We start from the raw sequence: 24965 nt of genomic DNA on the forward strand, positions 1-24965 counted from the left end.
CAAGTTTCTTTCCAAGCCCACGATTAATTAATTATTTTCAATATCAATATATATCACACTCAACGTAATGAAGTTCCTCTTTTTTTTTTTCTAATTTTTTAAATGACATTCTTTAGTTTATGAAAGCAAAATTTCAGTCTTATTTATTTATTTATTTTTTTTTTAACAACCGTTCCTACCTTTGAAATTTGTGATTGGTTGAAAAGTCGGTATTTCAGCCCCGGTAGTCAGCACGAGTCGACCCAGAGTGTCGTTGTCCGCCAAGGTTAATTAGAATATCCGCATTTGTTCTATCTTACTCCTTATTTTGGCGAGATTCATTACTTTCAGCGTGTTTTTATTGCTAATTTTTATCGAAATATCTGTGCGCCAGCGATATTTCCCTCACGTCTCTTAATTTCCTTTTTACAGGAATGTTTTAGTAATTCTTGAAAAAAAAAAGGTAATGTTACTTATTTATTAGAGAAGAAATAGTCTTCCTAAATAAAAGAAATTGCGCATTTAGTAATGGGGTGGTTTCTTTCAGTCAAAAGTAGTACTCTTAGTCACTGAAATTGATAGAATCACCAAAAAAAAAAAAAATAATAATAATTATAACTTGGACCCAAAAAATATTTTTATTTTTCCAACCGTTATTTTTTAATTAATTTTTCAAACAAGGCGTGACCTTTATGACGTCACAAATGATGTACTTTGCCGCATCTTTCACCACGTCTCCACGTTATGATAATAAAGATGCGAATTAAATATTTTGCCCTGTGAACGGCAACAATAAATGGCATTTCATCATTTGTGATGTCATCGGCCAGAAGCATAAACAATAAAAGAGTCCCGATTTAAGTAATTTTTTAAAAATATTTAACTCAAACAATTTATTTAAAAAATGGTCAGATCCTATATTTTTAAGCATGCTCTTTTAGAAAAAAATACTTTAAAAATTTTGGAAACGACCCCATTGCGTGTAACTGTAGCGTGACTTGCATTTGGAGATAGCATGCTTTGTTTAACCGTGAGCTTACAGAAGTCTTAGACTTGATTAACTGCGTAAAGAAATATTTGCCCGTTTTAATCGAGTCATAGCTATTTGCCGTTAAGTACAAAAAAAAGAAATGTATTTTTGTTTATTTAGACGTACATTTTTTACTTTGTTCTCAGCTGCATTTTACAACTAAAAATAATTAAAAAATGGGGATATTGATTTGAAAATGACGGATATTTGTTAAAATGTATTTTTTTACTTCCTTGTACAAAAAAGGAAGTATTGTATTCGCGAAAAAATTTTCACCCAAAAATCGAAATTAATTTCCATTTCGCTCACCCTAGAATAAATGTTGAGTTTTTTTACGACTCGACCACTCGTGGATAAGTGCCTAAGAACGTATGGATACGCGAAATAACCATTTTGACGATTCCCGAGTTAATTACAATGAGTTTTCTCGTGAGTCTGTATGTATGTCCCATAACTCAAGAACGGAATGTCCTAGAAATTTGAAAATTGGTACGTAGACTCCTATGGGGTCTAGTTGTGCACCTCACCTTTTGGTTGCATTCGGGTGTTTCTAAAGGGGTCTTTTGCCCCTTTTTTTTTGGGGGGGGGGAATCATTATTAATTTCGATGTACACTCAAGTGGTGTTATACTTTGGTGGACACTTGGGGATATATCTCCAGTCTTTTGATCGCCTAGTTTTGTCGCCATCTTGGCGACAAATTTTGCGATTTTTTTTTTTTTTTGAGCAATCACGATTGCTTATTGCTTTCATTTGACCGTCTTTGATGTACGGTTCCTTTTTCCGAATGGAACAGGGGCCTCTGCAGCACCGCCATCCACCGGAGGACGGAGCTGCTCCTCTGGTCCTAGCCTCCATTAGCAGCACTGTCCACCGGAATCCCCTCCTCCTAGGCGGTGGCGTCCATATCCTGCATACACACACGTCTACACACAAGCAAGTCCTTACACACATACACGCACCAAGGGCGTTCATATGGGGGGGGGGGGCAAGGGGGGGGGCTCGAGTCCCCCTTTTGAAATTAGAACTTCCTTGCTTTTGGTACATTTTTCTTTGAAAAAATGGTAAAAACATTTATTCTCCAGCCATTAATGAATAAATTATTAAAAATGAAATACTTTAATGACTCTAATCTGCTCTGAAATCGATTTCCATGGAGAAAATACCCTCCTAACCCATGGGGAAAATATCTGAACCCCCTTTACAATTTTGCATATGGGCGCCCTTGACACATACTTAACCGCCCAGGAGGAGGGGCAGGCTTGGGAGGACATGAGCCGTTTCTAGAAACAATAGCTTCCAATGAGTAGGGTCCTGTCGCAACTCGTGATTGCGAAAAACATAATTCGAATTCAAAGTGTCAGAATTCAAATTAGACAGACAGACAGACACACACACACACACACACACACACACACACACACACACACACATATATATATATATATATATATATAATATCTTTATTTTTAAATCTGGTTTCAATTTGGCCACTTTTGGTGATATTTAGAGAGTAAACTATTGAGTCACATTGAAACTGCCAATAATGAGAAAATGACATTAAATTGGAGTAAAAAGAAGTCATGTGATCAGCTCGTTTCCTTTTAGTCTAGTAAAAAATTATTAAAAACACAAAGAAGTGTTAAAGCTTTTTCAGTGAATTCCATTTTAATAAACTAGTGTTTTTTTTTTGTCAGTCAAGTCAGAAACTGTAGGCTTGTGCAGGAACTCACTCGGAATTTCAGTTGTATATATTGTAGAGGGTAAGGTTATGGGAGGTGGGGGGGGGGGGGGTCATAAAATTCAAATTGCACCCGCCTCGTCCAACCCTGTAACATTAAATTGTGTCAGCGTTAGTGAACACTTTCAGACACTTCAGAGATGTAGAGAAAGGTGTACGGTTATTCCACGTTCGCGAGATTAAAGGTGTACGAATGATATCGATGTTTTAAAGACGGACAAGAATCCTGCTTATGCATCAAGTGCACCGTCTCATTAATCCTCGTTTTTTACGAGAGTTAATGTGATCCGACATTTGTTGCGTAATTTAGATTCTTCATTAAAATATGCTGCAAGTAGTTTTCCTTAAGGGGGGGGGGCATAAGCGATATTCCCAAGGTTTTGGCAGTAATGTTCGTGAAGATTTCTGCCTTTGAGATACTAAGTTAACATTTTACTTAGTCCGTAACGTCACAAGTCGACCAGAGCTTTCATCTTCAGAGAACGATTCTTGTCCGTCTTCAAAACGCCGGCACCATTTTAGCGCAATGCGTGTAGTTGGGCAGCAATTTGTTAGCATCTACTTCCAATTTGCCCCTTTCCTGATAACTTCCTGAATTGTACACTGTGAAAAGCCTTCAGAGCTAAAATACAATGGTATTTTAAGCATCCCTCGCTTCCGACCCCTCCCCCCCCCCCCGAAAGCGTGTGAAATTTAAACTTATTGTTCCACTTGAAATTTTCTGCTGAAAAATATTCCTGGATAGCTTTTCTTGTTAAGTATCTACTTTAGTTTCTTATTTTTACAATTGAATTACTTATTTTCAACCTATTAACCTTATCAAAACTATAGTTATAATGACAATAGTGCCTTTTCTTTCTGCTAAGAACACTAATATAAATTGTATCGGTGTTTTTTTTTTCTTTTTTCAGCAAATAAATGTTAAAGCATTATATAATGCCATTTGCATGCTGTTTTAAAAAATTTTTAGAAATCCACCATTAGTACACCTCGCAATTGTGGAATCACCGTACGCCTTTCTCAGAATCTCTAAGGTCACTGAAGGTGTTTTTAGCCGAAGGCTGATAGAATGTAAAGTTACATAGGTCTTGAAAAGAAAAGTTTCTAAAAAGGAAAATTTAGTCTTTGATGGAATTCAGCCAATTACGGTTTAGCCCTAAATGTTATTTGAATCGGCTAAGAAGCTTTAGAGATACGAAAACACAAGTATTCAGACTTTACGTAAAAGAAATTCTATTGATCTATTGAAAGAAACATAAAATTACAAAAATATGTATTGTGCCTTCCAATAACTTTATACCACTTCGAGAAACTTTACTTGTCATCACTGATACTGAGCCACAGAACCTAGATTTTTAGGAGGGTGGAAATTCTAAATTTGCCGAATGAAATTTCGAAAATTAACGGATGATAAAATAAGAACAGTTCCACACGCTTATATATACGTACTGGAAAAATTTTGACAACTACAAAATTGCATTATCGTTTCCAAATTTGCTGTATCGACAGCTAATATTTGCTAAATCTAAATAAGAAAATTTTGTGAGGTCACAGTGATTTTTTGTTACTTCGCATTGGGGCACAACTGGCCGCAGCTTGAGAATGGTTGATATAAACATTTTCATCTGCGTTAATCTGCCATTCATAGAAGCGAATTTTGACTGTCCTATTTGTTTGTATTTCTTGACATGAGAACATATTATTCGTAGTCTGGTTGGACCACTCCCGTTGAGGAATTACTCATTATTCCTTCTGCCACAAACGATTTGCTAAATTACGTGACGCGTTCTGTTTACGCAACGTTGTCTTTAAAGATCCTCGGCAAAACGATCTTCGTTGACAAATAATCCGTCCACACTTCCGACACTTGAAGAGAGCGACTTAAGTCGTAAACATGACAAAAATAGTTCAGTAGGACGCGGGTGTGTGTGCCTCTCCATTTTGAATGTCGCTGATCTTCGAGAACAATGTCAATGCGTCGAAGGATGGGTGACTTGGCTTTTTCTCTGCACCAGAAAAGAATTTTCTTTTCTTTCCTTCGAACTGGAAGTCGTTGCTCAAATTTTAATTGATTGACTGATTCACTACATTTTAATACCTATTTTTACTTCCTTTTACAAAAAAGGAAGTATTGTATTCGCGAAAAAATTTTCACTCAAAAATCGGCCTTAATTTCCATTTTTCTCACCCCCGAATGAATGTTGAGTTTTTTCTGACCCGACAATACGTGGATATATGCCTAGGAACGTACAGACACCCGAAATATCCATTTTGACGATCCCCGAGTTAATTACGACGGATTTTCTCGTGACCTCCGTGTGTATGTGCGTATGTATCTCGTATTACTCAAAAATGGTATGTCCTAGAAAGTTGAAATTTGGTATGTAGACTCCTTGTGGGGTCTAGTTGTGCACCTTCTCTTTTTATTGCATTCGAATGTTCCTAAGGGGGTCTTTTGCCCCTTTTTGGGGGGAAATCATTGTTAATTTCGATGTAAACTCAAGTGGTGTTATATTTTGTCGAACATTTGGCGATATATCGCCAGTCTTTTTGCCACCAAGTTTTGTCACCAACTTGGCTACAAATCTGGCATTTTTTTTTTAAAAATTTGGTTTTAATTTGGCCATTGTTGGTGATATTTAGGGAGTAAACAATTGAATCACATTAAAATTGCCAAAATGTGGAAATGACATTAAATTGGAGTAAAAGGAAGTCATGTAATGCACACATCAGCTCGTTTATATACATCTACCCATATTTTGTTTCAGTAAACGTTCATTAATCCAGACCCTATTAAACCAGACTTCGCTTAATCCGGACATCAATTTAGATGTGCATCCTGTACAAATAAGAGGAGAGTTAACACTATAACGTATTTTTGTAAAGTATTTCTGTAATTTTCTCTTATGTAGTTTTATATTTCATTCTCTTGAATTCAAAATACAACTTTTACTTTGTACAGTTGTTTGTTTATGTACCTTGTGGTACGGTTCTTTAGGTATGATGAAAGTGGACTGTATGGTCAAAAAAATATATACATAAAATTCTTTAAAATATTTTTATTCGGTTACAAAAATATGCTGTACAAGGAGTTTATGTGCGCAAACTAACCTGTACTGGCTCTTCTGGCAAAACTGCCCATAACCAGATGTGCGAGCTTTTAGTTAACTTTAGGGCGCCACCAGCACTTTGCGTAGACTTGAGATGCAACACCTTGGTTCATCTAATAGTATAAAAATGAATAAAATGTACTATTTTGATTTTTAACATTTATAGTTGGGAAAAACCTAATGAGGTTGTTTCCTTGAGTCAAAAAGTACTACTATTAGTTACTAAAGTTGATAGAATGAGCTAAAAAAAAGCATGGATCCAGAAAATACTTTTATTTTCTCAACAGTTGTTTTTTAAATTTTTTAAAATATCCAATTTTTCAAACAAGGCGTGGTCTTTATGACGTCACAAATGATGTATAAAATGACCAACTCCAACTCTTGGAAATTAAAGCCATCGACTTTTGACTCCGACTTTTACTCAAATTAGTCCTACTCCGACTACGCATCCTTGTGAAATGCTCTTGTAGAGGCATCAAAAATTTATCTCTGTGCTCAAAAACTCCCTCTTTAATTTTGTAATAGTTCACTTCGTTTTTATTTTTACGAGTTAAAATGTTATTTTGTGCTAGCATTTATTTTTTAATCAAAATTCTTTGAAATTCGAATATATGCTTTTTTTTTTCTTTTTTATTTTTGAGCCAAAAAAAGAGCTAAATCGCCAATAGTGTCGCACGCGCCAGGATGAGAGTATATAATAATGAGTATAGTTCTCCGCAGCTCCCACGACTTAACAATCAATCATTAGTCAAGCTCCATCCTCTTTATCATCCCTAACAGCATCCATAACACCTCCTCTTTAAGCAAGCTTCAATTCTTTACCGCTTTCTCGAAGACTAACTGCACCATATTTTTTCATCTCAATCTTATGTTTCAAACCTGTGAATCAAAATAAATTGCAGCAAGATGTGTGGCAGGAATTTGGAGTTCGACATGTGTGAGTTAAATGTCGCCTGCATCGCAAGTTCTTTGATACCGAAAAATGTGATATTTCTGAATCGAAGAACTATTTTCGTGATGATTCATTATTTGTGCATGATTTAAATTTTCCACACAGAAGGTGAGTATCTTTGGATTTAGCGGAGCAGTTTTATAACTCGTGTACCAATTGTAATGCTTTAGACATAGCATTCAGCATTATCTGCTTCTTTTATTTGCTGAAACGTTGGGAGATTGATGTTCATTAAGGATAGTCAGTACCCTGTATACCGTCAATGTTAAATTGCACAGGTTCATGTACCTTTTTCTGAAAATCTATTAAAGATACAAGTATGAATTTTTTTCTGTACCTCAAGTAGACTCTGTTCTCTATACTGAAGTAAAATTTTACAGAAAGAAAGCTTGTTTTTTCTCTAAAAAATTCTAATGTGTAAATCACTGTATTTGTTTCAAAAAATACAATTTTGCCACACAAAATCAGCTCTATAAAAAAATAATTTTCGAATATGAGAAAAAGTTTACTTCAGTATATGCAGTTAGATGTATGGAATAGGTGGTAAGAATTTCAAAGCCTAACACAATTTAGTTTCTGAGAAAAAGGAACATTTAGTTTAAAAAATACCATTTCGAGATATTGCAATTCAAAGGGGAAAATCATACCTCATCAAAATAGGTTTTACATTTTTTAAAGCTTATTTTAACTTACTTCTAATATGAGCACGTTCAAGATGTTTGTATCGTTAAAAAGGTATTGAAATTGAGTTTCAAAATGTATAAAAATCAAAAAATCGAATTTTTGAAAGTATTTAGGGTACTGACTCCCCTTAACAGAAAATCGTTACTTTCACCTTAAAGAATATCTATTGTTTTGCATGAGAGAACTTAAAATACGAACTTATACTTTGTCCTTTCCTAATAGTTCAATCTCAGATAGGCTTGCTAAGTTTCTGAAATGTTCAGCCGGGACACCGTAATGCCCCGCTCCCTCCCCTGGTTTTTAGAGTGTTTTAGAAGGTAGTTCGTTCTCAATGCCATAAATAAATCTTTACTAATTAGGAGTCTAAACCAGGGGTCATGAATGACACAAGCAGATAAATTTCAACATTTTATTTTTTACATGTACTAATATTTATTAGTTACTTTAGTAAGAAAACCATTTTAAATGAGGAATAAAAATTGAACAATATATACATGTACTTTTCATTCGCGAGGACTTTTTTTAGAAAGTCTTTAATCTTGTAAAAATCCTCCCAAGTTAATCTGATATTAATGTTACAAATCAATGTTTCAAATGGCAAAGTAATTAGTCTGAGCAGTTCTTCACAGTTAATCATTTTAAAACGTTTTTGGTCATCTGTTATCGGATTTATCTTTTACCAGGATGTGCGTAAACCGGCGGGGACACCGGAAGTTTGGCTGAAAACCGAGACGTCTGGCAAGCCTAACCTTGGACATTTTGCTTCCCTTAAATTTTATTGCAAGTCACTATTTTGGGGAGTTCTTTTTTTTTTCCTAGAAAGAAAAAAGTCAATGCAACTTTTATCTTAATTCTGGAGAATATTTTTCTTAGTTATTAAAATTTCTACTTTAGACAATAGAATTTTCCTTAGCCAGCGAAATCCTTCCCTTAATCATTAAAATTTACGTCAGGCAGTCGGATGTTTCCTTTAGTCGTTAGAATTTTTCCTCAGTCTGCGGAAGTTTTCTCTCCGTCATTAGAATATTTTCTTTAATTTTTCAGATTTTCATTTTCAGCCTTTAAGTTTTTTTGCTTAGTCATTACAAAATTTTCATTAGGTTCTTTAAGATTCTTTATCTCAGTTATATTAACTTAGTCATATTCACATCAGAAGTTTTCTTATCGGTTAGCATTCGTCGCTCAGTCACTGATTTTATTTTAGTTAGGTTGAGGTTTTTGTACAATGCAAGTTCGTTGTTTACATTACAACATTAGGCTCCATGTATCTCTTTCACCTAGAAAGCTCCATGTCCCATATTACTGGTTTGTGCAAATTATACGCACGAAAAAATGTGTAAAATGGCACTTTTAAGCTATAAAAATCAAAAAATGTTCAAGGGGAAAATCCCCGAACCTCTCTTTACCTCCTGGAATTCCGCTCCAAGACCCCCCGGTGACGTCTGGTCTGCTCCCCTCCTTTCAAGCATTTTTCTAAGTTTGTGCACCTGAAATCACCTGACTTCAGTTCTTCACTGCAAAAACTTTAACTTCTCTGAAACAGAAAAAGGATATTTATTTTTGAAGAGCAAACCTGTAATGTAGACTACTCCCAATAATGAAAGGCAATTGAGACAGAACAACTAATTCAGCTGTTTCTCTCATTTCCTCTTCGTTTAATTTTTAACAGATTTTGGTGCTGATGCTTTTCATGTAACATTAAGAGTTTTTTTTTAACTAAAAAAGAAAAATAACAACTATTTCCAATGTCTAGGATTTTTTTTTTTTAATCCGCACAACGTGCTGACATAATCAATCCGGATAGCAAGTTTCATCTTATTTATTTTTTTTCTCTCCATCACTTGTGCTTTTTTCCGGCGGTGTATGGCTACTTCCCCGCAAGGGCGCCCATATGCAAAATTTGAAGGGGGGGGGGCGCTCAGATATTTTCCCCATGGTTTAGCAGGATATTTTCCGCATAGAAACCGATTTCAGTACAGATTAGAGTTATTAAAATTTGACATTTTTAATAACTTATTCATTAATTGCTGGAGATATGTTTTTGCACTTTTGCAAAAAAAAAGTGCAAAAAGCAAAGAAGTTCTAATTTCAAGGGGGGGGGGGCTTGACCCCCCCTTGCCCCTAATATGGCCCTAAATGCCCCCTTGCGGTCCGCCGCCCCTTTTTTTCTTTTAAAAGGAATTAACAATGTGACATGAGTTATGAATGTATAAATTGGGGAAAGTTAATAATGCTTATAGTGTTTCTCGTATAACTTGATGCTTGAACTTGGCCGAGCTCAATTATGTTTTAGTTGAAAGAGTAGAAATTCTTACGATTGCGCCTAATGCTAATAATCGTTACCACACACAGCTTTCCGATTCCTGCTACAACAAATGAAATCGTTTAAGCCTCAGCGAATCGGAAGTCCACTTATCGCAGCCAGACTTTTAACTCTGAAGAAAATAAGTGCTTATTTAATATACATTTACAAACAAAAGAAAACCAGAAAATAAAGGTAAAATTCATTTCCTTGTTTGGTTCGTCATTTTTCCGAGCCTAGTTAATTTAAATAACGTTGCTTCAAGTAAAACAAACTTGAAAAAAATCTCTCTTAGAATATTAAAGTTATGTGGAATTTCGGAATAATTCTTTGAGTATAAATAGACATAAGGCGAGAACGTTGACCAACAAAAAGTCAATCTTCGTCACGAAGTGATCCTCCTGAGTGTGAAAACGATTGTTTCGAGCAGAGCTCTTTATGTGGGATCAGCTATTTTATTGCCGGCTGGCTGACAGCGCGAGAAAAATTCTTTTTCCTCATACACCACAGAACAATCTTGAGATTTCTCCTCAGACCTGTCCCACATAATCTTTCCAGTTATTTTACGCTTTCATTGGCATACACTATTCGACACTTTTTTTTAAGACTGGGACTCATTTTTCTCTAATAATGTTCGTCACTTCTACAAAATGGTAAATATTTTTTTGATATTTTCGAAGATTGATTGAATTTTTAACTGTGAAACATTGTTCAAATTCTTTTAGGATAATTGCGTTTATGTATATGTGTTTGCTCCTGCAGGCTAGTTTTTTCCTTTTTCGTTTTTGGTACTTCTACCTTTTAAAAATTGTGAACCAAATATAACATTATTTGTACCTTTTATGAGTCTTTACAATTTTGAAAATCGAAAATTAGTTTTCTTTAATAAAATTACATAAATGCGAAAAAAATGGCAAATACTTCTCAATGTCCTTAAAGGTTAATCGGTCACAACTAGAAATATTATTCAAAATTTTCTAGAATATTCACAAATAAAATATATACATATACATTACATACAGTGATGTTCCCGTCAATTTTTCTGAGGGTATACTCCCAGTAATCCATTCCGCAAAATTTGTATATGCAATCATATACATAATAAGTCATAATATGAAAATTTTTGAAACTTTAGGGTATACGCTATATGTCTAAAAAATGTTTGAGAGTATACGGCGTATATGGAGTATACCCTATTAGAGCACCACTGATTACATATGTATTTTAACAAGATATTTTCCCACTTTGGCTTCTTTAAACGTAATTAAAAAATGTATTTACATCATAAAATTTTATTTTTGCATACATAACTTGAAAAATATTGAAGTTTGGTTTCTCTTTAATATCATTCGTTGTTCAAAAAAAAAAAAAGTACAATTATTTTTTGATATTGTAAAATATAAATTTTTATGCTATTCACTTGAATATTAGTGAAAAATTTTCGAATTGTAAATTTTTTCAAAAAAGTGTGTGAAGTAAGTGACTTGTAAATTATTTTATTGACGTTTTCCCCCATTTTTAAAATTTTAAATTTATCTTCATCTTAGAGCAACAGTAATACATCTAAGCCTTAGAATAACAGTAAGATATAGAGTGGGAGCATTGTTTACATTAAACCCTGTAGTTGAGAAATAACTTGTCTGAACTATCCTGTTTTGCAATTGGTAAGGAGTAGGTACGAAATTCTACCTGCAATCATCTGCTTATTTTAATCCTTTTAAAAGATATTTCTTATCGCGAGTTAAAAGCAATCTGGCTTTTTGGTCAGTGAGAACGAGCTCCAAGAGTGGAAAATTATACCTTAAGACTAAAGAGTAAGTCATTTTGAGGGTCGCAATAGTAGTTCTATTGTAGAACTCTATTGTAGAACTCAGTTAGCACTTACGGACCTGTGTCAAGAAAACGTAGAAATTCGAACCAATCACAGGAAGCTTTCGTGAAAATTTAGTTCATTACCAGAACAATTATCATGATCATGGGCACCCATATGCAAAATTTTAAGGGGGGGGGGGCTCAAATGTTTTCCCCATGGTTTAGTAGGATATTTTCCAGATGGAAACCAATTTCATTAGATTAGAGATATAAAAATTTGACATTTTTTAGTAATTTATTCATAAATAGCCAGAGAAAAAATGTTTTTACATTTTACAAAGAAAAAAGTACTAAAAGCAAAGAAATTGTAATTTCTTGGGGGGGGGGGGGGGCTAAAGCCTCCACTTGCCCCCCCCCTTCATGAGCGCCGATAATCATGATTATTGTAAAATTAGGGACATTATATTGAATCATTCATTTTGTTTCTCAATAGTGTTTTTTGTGGGAACACCATAACTTCCTTACTATACCTCATCAATATTCATAAGTAAGGTATCATTTTAGAGATTTTAATAATAAACAAACGATTCACACTTTGTCTGTTTTTCGAAACACTATGCGTAAAAACACCAGATTTCTAAATTCCCGCTGCTAAGCGCGAATGCTTCGCATGGATCAGCCAGTAATATTTACTAATCTTAATCGCCAATTTTAATATCCTGGTCTATCCGAGATTTAATTCTATGAAAATAACATCCATATGGTTTCTTTTTATCAGAGAGAAAATAATAATAATAATAATAATACCGTATTACCCCGCATGAGCCGGCATGCCGGAAAAAAGCGAGGTTGACCAGCACGCCGGAAAATTCGAGATTTATTTTGCAACAAAACAAAAGTAAATTTCCCCATTTAGTTCCGATCAGAAAGCAAACCACTGTAAGGAAAAAAAATAAATGAATCCCGAAAATAACCTTTTTTCAAAAAAACTGTGTATTGCATAAATATTGTGCTTGTTATTTATGGTAGGACATTATTAACGAATTTAATTATATGCCAATAAAGTAATCAATTCAGAAGCAATCATTGTTACTGCGATTTGTTCGTAATTTTTTAAAATAAATTATTTTAGGTTCATCTTAGCGAGGTAAGTTTAATTTTTATTTATTAAATATAGCTATGGTAAATTATTTAGCACTGGTTTAGAGGTGATAACTTACTACTTAAATGATTGCTTATTTAGTTTTAACTGGATTTTTATAAAATTATTCGTCAATAAACAATATTTTAATATTTTTCTTGTTAATATAACAAATGACATTGTTAGTAAATATCTTTACAAAATTAAACTGTTTGTAAATACTAATATGATATGCATAGAACTTATATTCATATTTAAGCTGAACATATATTTTTTGCAGCATTTTTTTTCCCCCAACCTCGATTTTTCCGGCATGCCGGAAAGGGCCAGGCACGTGTTATTGAAAATCTGGCAACCCCTAAATTTTGCGGCAGGCCGGATAATGGGGGGTAATACGGTAATAATAAAAAGTGAAAAATAAATAAAAAAATAGATTAACGAAAGGACCACCCGATGGGAGATCACAGTAGGTCACCGTGACCCCCAAAAAATCTTACTTATTCGGCAAATTTTGTCTTACGATTCGGCAAAATTATCATCCTTCTGCTAAATTTGGTGTTCTATCCGTAATAATTATCATCATTCTAAGAAATTTGGATTTACATTGAACAAACTTTTGAGTTCCATTCAGTAAAATTATCACTGCGAAATTTGGAGTTTAGTTAGGCAAACTTTTGAGTTTCATTCGGCAAATTTTCATCATTCGGCAAAATATGGAGTTTCATTCTGCAAATTGAGGGTTTCCGCCCTCCCAATAGTTTGAGTTCGGTTTTTTCATACGCCCGATGTTGCAAACTTTGATTAAAATGTGACAAAATGTTTTATCGTCCTTAAATTTGATAAGATATTAAAAATAACGTTTGGACGATACGATACGTGATAATGCGATATCAATACACTTTTCACGTACTCCAATTATTATGCAAACGCCGATACCCGCTTAACTGTAAAAGAAAAGAAAACGTAAGCCACTGACTTCATCCATCATTACAGCTTTTCTCATGATCCCAGCTTCGTTGTGCAGTTACAAACCGATAATCAGATTGAACACATGTGAATGAACTCAGACAACTAAAGTCTTGTCCAATAAATATAAACAGTCTTTTATTTTCTCAAGTTTCGTTAAGCAGATTTAGGAACATTCGATGATTAGCGAAGACATCATTCTATGAGGTTAAAGATCTCGGTGAATGTAATCAAGCGTAGGTTTTCGCATAAGTTTTTTCTTTTTCTTTTGTCGCTTAAGATAAATTGCATTCTTATTACAGTTTTTTACCTTAAGCCTTCAATGGGTGAAATTTGCTCTTTTTCAATGCTTGTTTGTATTAATAAATATGCTAGAAAATCGCCCGTCAAGATATGATGAGTGAAAATTGCTTCTACTTTTGAACGAAGCAATTGTCTGGTGATATTTTGATAGTTGAAATTTTAACCCTAACTCCAGTGGATTAACCCATCGAGAAGAGATGAAATGGAGGAAGTGAATACTATCATTCGTGAAACAAAGACACCAAGTCATGTGATAGATTTTAAAGAGAAGCATTGGAAGAAATCAGGTTTCTCTCGCTAGTTTCACACAAAACTTGTCAACCATTCGTCGTTGTTTAGTCACGTGACTTGAGATCTTTGTCGAAACTTTTGCTAAGCCAATGATTGCACTTGCTCCCTTCATTTACTAATTCCTACTCTAAGAATTAACCCTAAATTCCAAAAGATAGCGCTAATTGTTGACCACTTTTACGTTTCTTCATTCTCCTAAAATGGCAGCCTTACCAGTAAAACAGTTTAGTGACCGGATCCAGTTCAGCCCTGTCAAAGTAAAGCATTTCCCTGTATGTTAAACATTGCCAAAACATATTATCAAATTATTATGCCGTGCCGTGGTTCGAGTTTCATTGTTGATGTCGTCAGGAGCGTTACTCGATCATTGGCTATTGTATATATGAGGATTTGTGCATTCCATCTCATTGTTCCTTTTAATCGTACTCAAAATTTAACTATTGTACCAAAATCTTAAGTATCAACATTCCCTGCCAATGGGTTCTTACTTTAAACTTTAAACGGTTTCGGTGAATAATCACGAAAATATTGTATCACAAATTTGTATAACAGTGATACTCCAGCAATATTTTAATCCATTGTAAACTATAGCATTTGATCCGCTTCGGTCATCACTTGAAATTTCAAGTATCGGTGGAAAGTCATCCCGAGTTTTTTACGTTATTCCGTATCCACAATTTCATTGGCTGATGAACCCAGGGCCGTCAAGAGTCTCTGTCAGCCTAGTCGGAAACTAGGGACCCGATCATTGTGTGGGGTCGACTCGGACTTAGATTTGTAGACGTTTTATAGGTTTTATAAGCGGGAAGGGGTCTCGGTTTTTACTATATATATATTATATACATAGCGTGATGTACTTAAAATAAGTTTTTAATAAATTGTTGTCTTATTAACGCGGGTGAAATTGCGGGGCACAGCTAAAAATAAATAAAGAAAAGTTTAAATTGTTTCTCAATATTATTACTGACCCATGCAACACTGGGTATGTTTGCTAGTATAATATAGTTCGATAAATTCCATTTGTCGATTCAAATTTGTATGCTGCAGTATCCAATTTTGTTGAATTCATAATGCAGGTCATTATATTCATTTTATGAGTTGTTTGCATCATAAAAAAAGCTCTCCTGCTTTTGGAGCCTCCTGTTTACACTTTATGATGCAATGGAATGCAAATACCGTAAATGTTGTTTTTCTTTTTGGCAAAAGCGATAATGATTTACTTAGTTCTGGAAATTTCTCCTCAGAACACCATTTCCGTCTGCTTTTAAAAGGGTACTTTGTCCTAATGTTCAAAAACAATCGAGTAGAAAAGGAAAGGAAAGAAAATAAAAACTTGTGTTTATTTTTATTCCCGCTTTATGATACAGATTAGGGCAGTGGTGGATAGGATATTAAAAAAAAAAAAAAATCCTCACATTTAAACAAAATTCCTTGTGAGGAAATCTTCGTCTTTAGGGTGCTGTCTATAAACGATCATCTCTTACTAGAAACTTTATTGACGTTTAGTTCAGATTTTCTGTAAGTTTTGTTTTTTATTCATTTGTGTGCATATGTATTACTTTTCTTAACAATCAAGAATTTCCGATAGTTATTATTATTCTAAGGCCTACTCATAGTGTGTCGAAAACTGCCAAAACCGCTTAAAAGGGTATTTTTATTTTCTATATTCAACAAATTGCGGATTAATATATTTGCACAGGACGGTATCTTAGGCAATCAGGACTGGAATTTTAGAGCCCTTCGTCCACTACAAAGCTAAAGATAGCCTTTAGACGGTGAAGAAACATGAATGAAGGGAATTTAAACAAATTGCTTTTAAGCAATCTATATATATATATATATTTTCTTATTAATAGCTGGTATATTTAATTTCTCTTGGGGGGGGGGGAGGGTGTCCAACGATAGTAAAAGAGCAAAAAAAAAAAGAAGAATCGAATATTCAAACAGATAATTATTTTTGATCAGCCCTGAAAACTGGGGAAATCAAAGTCATTTTTTTCAAAGTGCTCTACAAAAAAATGTCCTCTTATGTCCTCTTAGAAATTAATATTAATTAGTCATCAATGGTCTGTATAAAGACCCTGAAAAGGAATTAGCTGCGTAAACCTGCGAACTTTGGACCCTGAGCCGAAACGAATCGAGAAAAATCCATTATAACATGCCTAAATAAAGTAAACAAGCGAGAGAAGTTTCAAAACACTTTTAAACGCCAAAAACAGCGCTTTTTGGCGTTTTCGCCTCACAGTGCGACATTCTGATGTTAGAGTGCATCTCAGTCAGTACTGTTGGCACTTGGCGACTTGGCGGAAGAACCAAAAACGTCACGTTCTCAGGCAATGGGCAAATGAAACTTCCACAATGCGCTCATTAACGGAGAGTTTGGAGTGAGTTTTCGATTATATTTTATTTCTCATTGTTAAGAAACAACGAAACTTCACGAGAAAAGAAAAAATAATGTTTCGCCAACCCTTGATTACAGAAACACTAGCTTCCTTTGTTTTCAATCGATTTGAAGTAAACTCATACAATGACGTATGCCAACAATTATAAATCAGGCTCCTCCCCACGGAGGATTATTTTTAAAACCCTCATATATATAATAGCGAATTCACTGATGGAGTAACGCTGACGCAACCAACAATGAAACTCGCTCCAGGGCATGATAATTTGATGATATTTTCTATTAATATTTGACATGCTGGGAAATGCTTTATTTTGACAAGGCTGAACTGAATCCGGTACCTAAACTATTTTTCTGGTAAGACTGTCATTTTACAGGGTGGCGACAGATCAGGGAAATCAGGGAGATCAGGGAAAAGTCAGGGAACTTTATTAATCAGGGAAATATCAGGGAATTTTGAAAAAATAACAAAAATCAGGGAAAATTGATTTTATGAAGAATTTTTTTTTTTTTGCTCTACAAAATTAAGTACTCTAATTCCCTACGCATTTTCCGCCAATTATCTGTTCAAAAAAAAAAAAAAAAAAAAGTAAAATTAATGAGGTACGATTATACACTGCCGCATATTTGTGCATCTTTTTTCCTCAAGGTCAAAGTATTGAATCTTACTTATTAATCACAGGATGAACTTCCAAAGATATTTTCTGTGTCTGTTTGGTTTATTTTACCTAGCTTGAAATTTCCTTTTACGCTTTCAATGCTACGTAAATAAACAACCATACAGGCAAGGAGGAAGCTTTCATTAATGCCTTAGCTCCTTTGACTTTATTCCATTGTCTCGAAGTAATTAAGTACTGTAATCACGATTTCTAGAAGAAATCTTTGGTTTTTGAATTAATACTATAAATGCTTAAAAGTTATTACTTCTTTATGTTTTTAATTTAATTGCTAAAATTGAACTTTCAATAAAAAAAAACTTTGTTTTTTGCCGTTATACTATTTGTTGTCACCGCAGATTATAAAGGTTTTCTTTTCTACAGACTTAAGTAATTCTTTAATTTTATAACCAAGTTGTATTCTCCTTTTATGTATTTTGATATTAACTAATTGCTTTTTTTTTTATTTTTTTTCCTTGCATTTCAAAGTTGTTTGTTACAAAAGCAATCTAAGATTTTTTTCGTTACATACTGAAATCATTTGAAATAGAGTTAACTTGTGTACTTAAGTAAATATCTTTATGTTTTTATTGTTAAAATGCTGTATTCATTCATTAAAACCTATGTTCTTGATTAGAGAAAAGCTCTCTAGGAATGGATGTCAAATGGTTTCATCTGTTTTGCATAAATATGTCAATTAGTTATATAAGAATAACTACATTACTTCTATTCTTTCACTATTACTTGTTATTCCTGCAACAATTATTATACTGTTTGAAAATTTAGTTCAAAATAATTTAAATTACTTTTTAGTGCTATCGTAAATACACATGTTTTTAAGAGTGATTTTAATAGTTTCTTAAAATTCTTATACTAAGTGGTTTCTGGAAGTAAAGTTTTTTTTTTAAATTTTCTATTATCTTCGCATGTAGAACAATTTAATATACTGTTTTGTAGGGGTTTTTTTCTAAAAAAATTGACTTGATATGTTTTTTTTAACTATTTTATTAAAAAAGGAGCATTTTTTAAAAATATATCTTTAGTTCCACAACTTAACACAACTTAAAACATTTAAAATACTGGCATTTTATACAAACATACAATGGATTTCAAGTAGAGCAAAGAAAGAAAACCATTATCATTGGTAACGTAAATCAGGGAAGTTTGGTGAACTTAATCAGGGAAAAGTCAGGGAACTTTTTTTCACTGTTCCTGTCGCCACCCTGTTTAGGAGAATGAAGAAACGAAAAAGTGGTCAACAATGAACGCTATCTACTGGAATTTAGGGTTGATCCACTAAAGTTAGGGTTAAAATTTCAACTATCAAAATATCACCAAACAGGAAACTGCTTCGTTCTAATGTAGAAACAGTTTTCATCCGTCATACCTTGACAAGCGGTTTTCTAGTCTCTTAGGTAAACATGATACAAATCCCTGACGTTAGATGGTGCTAAAGATGGGGCTGAGATAAATCAAATCCACACTAACAGACGAAAAGTTGCAAAGAAATCCATCCATAAAAGGAGAAGAACCCTTTTGCAAGTGTTATTGCAAATAATAGTTCTTCAAAAGCATTTGAGTTCATAAACTTCAGTATAATGCACACTTATTTGAAACTCTGCTGGATTGCTCCAATGAACTCAAGAGTTGGAATAGATTTTAGGACGTTTTAAAATAATCACAGGATTTTTCAATAAACGAAGCTCTTACTCGACTTTTCCCCCAGACAGTGGCGCAGCGAAGGGGGGGGGGGACCCCCCAAACCCAAAGGTATTGGTTTTAATATATGCGAATTCAGAAACAGTAGTTTATGCATATGAAAGGGATGTTTTGATCAACAAACCCCTTCAGAAGGTATTTTTGATCAAAAAATCCCCCTCAGAAGTTATTTTTGGTCATGAAAATACCTTCAGAAGGTAATTTATGATCAAAATACCTTCAGAAGGTATTTATGATCAAAATACCTTCAGAAGGTATTTTTAATCAAAATAACACCTTCAGAAGGTTTTTGTAATTTAAAAAAAACACCTTCAGAAGGTATTTTTGATCAAAACAAAAAAAAACTCCCAGAAGGTATTTGTGACTGCGCTAGTGCCCTCAGACAAGTATTTTAATTCCTTCTCCCCCGTTAAAGTTTCCAAATTTCTATTACCAAGTTTCCAAGTAAATTATTTTATACATCCTTTGGCGGGAAATAAAACAAAAAGTATACATATCGTCGGGTGAATGCTGCTCAAGTAGGTAACTAACAATTTAGTTTTTTTCATAACTACTTCCAGGAAAACACGAAATAATTAATGCCTTCCCACGATTTTGGGGAAGAGTGAAGAATTGATATTAATGTTATTAAACCTACCACATTTCTGACTTTTATTAAATTAGCTGTATTTGTGTCTTCTTTAGAAAAAAAAGTTCGTTTTTAGTGAACAAATTTGCAATTGCGGAGGGATAAAAAATCAATTGGTTTTGGATCACATTTGGAGGCGGCAGTTTGGATATCAGCGAAATTTTCAAGTTTTTTGTCCTATCTTAACCAGAATAAAGAAAAATCAGATGGTGCAATGTCAGGGGAGTTTATTTCAGTACTTATCAACAAAAAACAAGCTTGGTTCTGAAACTTGATGATGAAAGACCACGTTGCTCAAAATGAAACATATAAAAAAATTGCGTTGCGGTTTGTCACACCTACCATGCTCAAACAGATATTGCACCATCTGATTTCTATTTATTCCTATCGTTACGTGACAAAAACTTTGGAAAGGTTGATATCCAAAATGTCATCCCCAGACATTTTGCTTCAAAGCCAACTGATTTTCATCGATCCTGAATTTAAAAAAAAAAAATGCATATTAGATGGCAAAAACGTCGTTTATAGCGAGGGTATTAACATCATTAGTAAAAAATCAAAAATATTTGTTTGGAAAAAATGACAATTATAATATATATATATTTTTTTTCAGTACCATAAGGGGTGAGAATGGTTTGGAGGGTGAGAATGATACAAACTTCAGTTTTGACGTAATAAGCGTTCGTAGTGCATTCTGGGCTAGCTCAGTTTCAATAGGAACTATTGTGCAACCTTCTCTGGTGATGTGAGAGTTGTTATCACTGTCAAAACGGCCCGTCAGATGAATGGTGATTGTTAATTTATCTGTTTTGAGCAACTGGTGCTACGTGTTTGTAGGTAGCTCGGAAATTCATGTTGGTGGATTTTGTAGTGTAGAAGGAATCACAATTTCGTCAGTACCTTTCGCTTTCATATTACATAAGAAAATTACCTGCAATTTTCATTCAAAAATAAAATATTTTGATGTCGCTTCAGTTACAAATGTCTAAAGTTTACAATTTGGAGGGTGGTACAGTAATTAGTCGAAGTTTTGGAGGGTGAGTTGGGTTATCAAGGGAAAAAGTACCCAGGAAAAATCACGGGGTGTAGATACAAGTGAGTTTGAAGTTTCAACAATGTTGAAGCGAGGTACGTTTTGGCAGTGGGATGATAGTATTTGGTAATCCATCTTCAAAATTATGAAGAAAATAAAGCCTTTGTTCTATCTCGATTTTATGATGTACCTGATTCTCCAAAGTTCAATTATCAGCATAACTTAAATCTACAACTCTCCCGTTAAAATATAAGAGAGGTAGAGTATGGTACAAACCACTAAAACCTATATGAGAATGTTGAAACATGCGCTGTACCATTCTCACCCGCAATAAGAGGGTGAACAAAGAAAAACTGCTCTGGACGGGGTGTGGGTAAAGTTTCAAATTATTTCGGGATCGGAATCGAAAGCCAAAGTTCTGAACTATAATAATAACGCAAATTCATTTTTTTTCTCGAATGAATGTTGAGTAATTACAAATAGAAATGTATTCAAACTGTACCACAGTCACCCCGCTTCTACGGTACCTTAATATTATTATTGTTGCTTTCATTACATAATAGGAAAATGCTCTACGTTGATTCTGTGTGTATTTCATGGAAATACTCGAGATCTCTTAGGCTATAAAATCTGTACCTCAGAGCAAGAAAGACGGTAAGTCACATTATGATAAATTATTCAGTAGACAGGGAAATCTTTTTTCTGGCGCATGCAAAAGATGCGAAGCGCGCTCTTTTAACTCTGGTAAAAAATAAAAAAGGATTTTTTAAAAAAGAATTACGGTTCACATCGCTCGATGCGGAACAAGCTTCTACATACGATGCACTGATAAACGAAAAATCGCATTTTTTGGACTTACGTCATTCAAGCTCTGAAGTACAGAAATATGAGTGACAGCTGCCATTCAAAACAGAATACTTGTCAAAACATGGCTGTAAGAATATTCCAGTGAGAAACACTTTTATTGTGTTTGTTCAGGGCTGTGTTCGTGACAGGTGGTTGCTCTCCGTGCAGTTCGAGTTAGAAAATAGTTATATAAAATATATTAAAAACATGTTTCAGATGTAGAAAAAGAGAAATGGATTTAAGTTTACTTTAATTTGCTTGCACAAGACTGAGTTAATACCGTAATCAAATGTTGTGTTCATTTTGTAAAAACATTCACTTTGGTTAGATTGGTAGTGTTGCGATTTATGGTTATGGGGTCTGCTGAAGTGTCTTAAAATATCTTAAGTTCAAATTAGTTTTGGAGTCGATTAGTTTTTCGGTTGGCTTAGTTCAACTATCCATTTTGCAATTTAGAAGACTATATTGGTCGATCGATTTATATGAAACAGTAAGCGTTACCTTCAAATTAATTTTCCTTTTTTTTAATTTTAAGATTTTTACTTCCTTTTACAAAAAAGGAAGTATTGTATCGTCTTTAATTTCTATTTTTCTCACCTCCGAATGAATGTTGAGTTTTTTTTTTCCGACCCGACCACACGTGGATATATGCCTAAGAATCAGGGCTGCGGAGTCGGAAGGAAAATGACCGACCCCGACTCCGACTCCTGGATTTTTAAACGCCTGACTCCGACTCCGCATTTTTTTAAAAAATTTTTAATTGCATTGTTTCAACTCCCTCTCTCCCTTCAGGAGAAGGGAGGAAAACCTCTAAACAGAGATTGAAATATTAATTCCTTTTTATGAAAATTTCGCATTTTGTTTTTTCTTGTAAACCTAAGACGCCTACAACGTTAGAAATTCAATTTAAAAATCAAATTTTCCAATGGTTACGAGTTAAAAAGTGAGATGACTTAAAAATCCCTTTTAAAAATTTGAAAAGGATTATTTGTAATTTGCCCCCTTTAATGTTGAACAAATAGATATTGATCAAATCGTGTGCTTTCAATTTTTGAAACCTTGTAACTTAAGAGAAAAAAAAACTTGTTTTCTAAATCCAAGCTCTTGAGAGGGGGTGGTTTGCCCCGGGTGACACCCATCTGGTAAATGACACTCAAAGTTAATTTCTGAGTTTATAAAAAATATTAATGTTTTAATTCTGAAAATTTTCGCGAATGTATTTTAAATTATATTTCATCAATAAAATTTCAACGAAAATAGGGCACATATACATCAGGAGCTAATTTTACACAAAATGCGGCGGTATACAAATTTGTACGAATAGCTTTTACTATACCTATATTTCTTCTTCTTCGCTAAACTTTTTATTTAAAATTTATGACCGCTTTAGAATTAAACCTTAATATGAAGATTTTATGATTAACTGCAATTATTGAGTGTTGTAATTAAGAAATCATTTACACTTATTTTGTTCAATACTTTTTAGTGAGAACCAAGCTTATAGAAATAGTCTTAATAAAGAAAAAAACATTAGATTATTTCATCGAATCTTTTGGATTCGTGCTTTCGCGCCAGAACTTCTTTGAATTTGCCGATCACCTTTAAACCTTAGCTACGGACCTCGACTTACTAATTTGTTACTTTTCTTTTACTATTTTATAACTGAGATCGAACAAAACACTATATTTCTATTTTTATTTGAAAGTGATTACTTGAAAATGTTAGGCAACAAAACCGTTTGCTGTCAGTTGCTATTAGTTAAGTTAAAAAGCAAGCAAACTAGGGGACGGCTACAGAAAGTTTGGTAAGCACTCAAGCTAGCTGATTGCCATAATGGCAGTTATTTTCTTATTAGTATCTTTTTATACATGTAATCGAACCAATTGTTAGTCAGTTTTTAAAAAATGCAAGGAGAATCAGTGAAAAGGAAAGAAAAAAGAAGCCTGGAGTCGGAGTCGGCATGTTTTCTAACGACTCCGACTCCTTTTCCTCAAAATCAGCACGACTCCGACTCTTCGACTCCGACTCCACAGCCCTGCTAAGAACGTACAGACACCCGAAATATCCATTTTGACGACCCCCGAGTTAATTACAACGAATTTTCTCGTGACGTCCGTATGTAAGTATGTATGTGTGTATGTATCTCTCATAACTCAAAAACGGTATGTTCTAGAAAGTTGAAATTTCGTACGTAGACTCCTAGTGGGGTCTAGTTGTGCACCTTCCTTTTTGGTTGCATTCGGATGTTCCTAAGAGGGTCTTTTGCCCCTTTTTTGGGAGGAAATCATTGTTAATTTCGATGTAAACTCAAGTAGTGTTACAATTTGGCGGACACTTGACGATATATCGCCAGTCTTTTGGTCGCCAAGTTTTGTCGCCAACTTAGCGACAAATTTGACGATTTTTCAATTTTTTAATTTGATTTCAATTTGGCCACTGTTGGTGATATTTAGAGAGTAAACAATTGAATCACATTAAAATTGACAATAATGGGGAAATGATATTAAATTGGAGTAAAAGGAAGTCATGTGATGCACACATCAGATCGTTTTTTTCCTACTTCTTATAAAATTTGCAATTTGTGACTTACGCCCTTTCACCAAAAACCGATTCATATATGCAGTTTATATCCAGACACGATGCAACTAAATGTGACGAATAAATATTTTTACATACCGCTCTCTTAAATCGTCGACGAGTTCCAGCCAAAATGGAAACGCGATGGTGTCGTAATTTTGTTCTTCACATTTTTTTCGTTCTTTTTTGCTAGGCAATCTAGTTTTCGCATTTACTAGCATATAGCAGTGCCTTTCTTTGTTTTCTGAAAAAGCTTTTGAACGTTTACTTAATGTGCTGTAAATCAAAAGCAGATCACATTTAATTGAGAAGTTGCATAGTTTGGCCGTGGTGTTTCAAATGTAATGTTTTCTCGTTTAGCAATTACGAATCGAGTTTGAAACTGTAATAAATTTGTCCGGTGCAAATACTATGTATAATAACAAATAATTGCAAAGAATTATTTATTATATTCACGTAGACTGTACTTTTCTAGTTCCAGCTATAGGGTCGTTGTGGAGTGAACGGTAAGGAGTTCGACTCGAAATTTGATGGATTTGAGGGGCGGGGGGTTGTTCTAGCCAATCGAAGATCTTTCGTGCTTGCTAAAATGTCTAGTGCACGTTAAATCCGTCGTATTCACAAAGTCCTGCAAGTTCTCATGCCCAATTAATACCTCTGTGGGTGCTATATTAAGGGTTGCTCGGCTCCTGATATGGATCATAAACAGAGCTGTCTTCAGGGACCCATCCAATTGGTTGAACCAGTATAGTGATTGGTATATGGGACCTTGGAGTGTAGCGTAATGTAGTATCA

At 34.1% G+C, this 24965-nt stretch overlaps 1 protein-coding gene across 2 annotated transcripts in view; it reads left to right on the plus strand.

The window, feature by feature from the left end:
- LOC129220025 (solute carrier family 41 member 1-like) overlaps positions 1 to 24965 on the plus strand; it is a 117662-nt gene that overhangs the window by 45918 nt on the left and 46779 nt on the right. The window contains exon 1 of one of the 2 annotated variants that reach the window (XM_054854353.1): positions 10323 to 10450. The exons of the other annotated variant lie outside the window; for it this stretch is intronic. The gene's annotated coding sequence lies outside the window, so the exon portion shown is untranslated. Of the gene's footprint in view, positions 1 to 10322; positions 10451 to 24965 lie in introns of those variants that run through there. 2 annotated transcript variants of the gene reach the window in all.

The sequence above is a fragment of the Uloborus diversus genome, chromosome 4 (genome assembly GCF_026930045.1).
Source record: "Uloborus diversus isolate 005 chromosome 4, Udiv.v.3.1, whole genome shotgun sequence".
NCBI lineage: Eukaryota > Metazoa > Arthropoda > Arachnida > Araneae > Uloboridae > Uloborus > Uloborus diversus.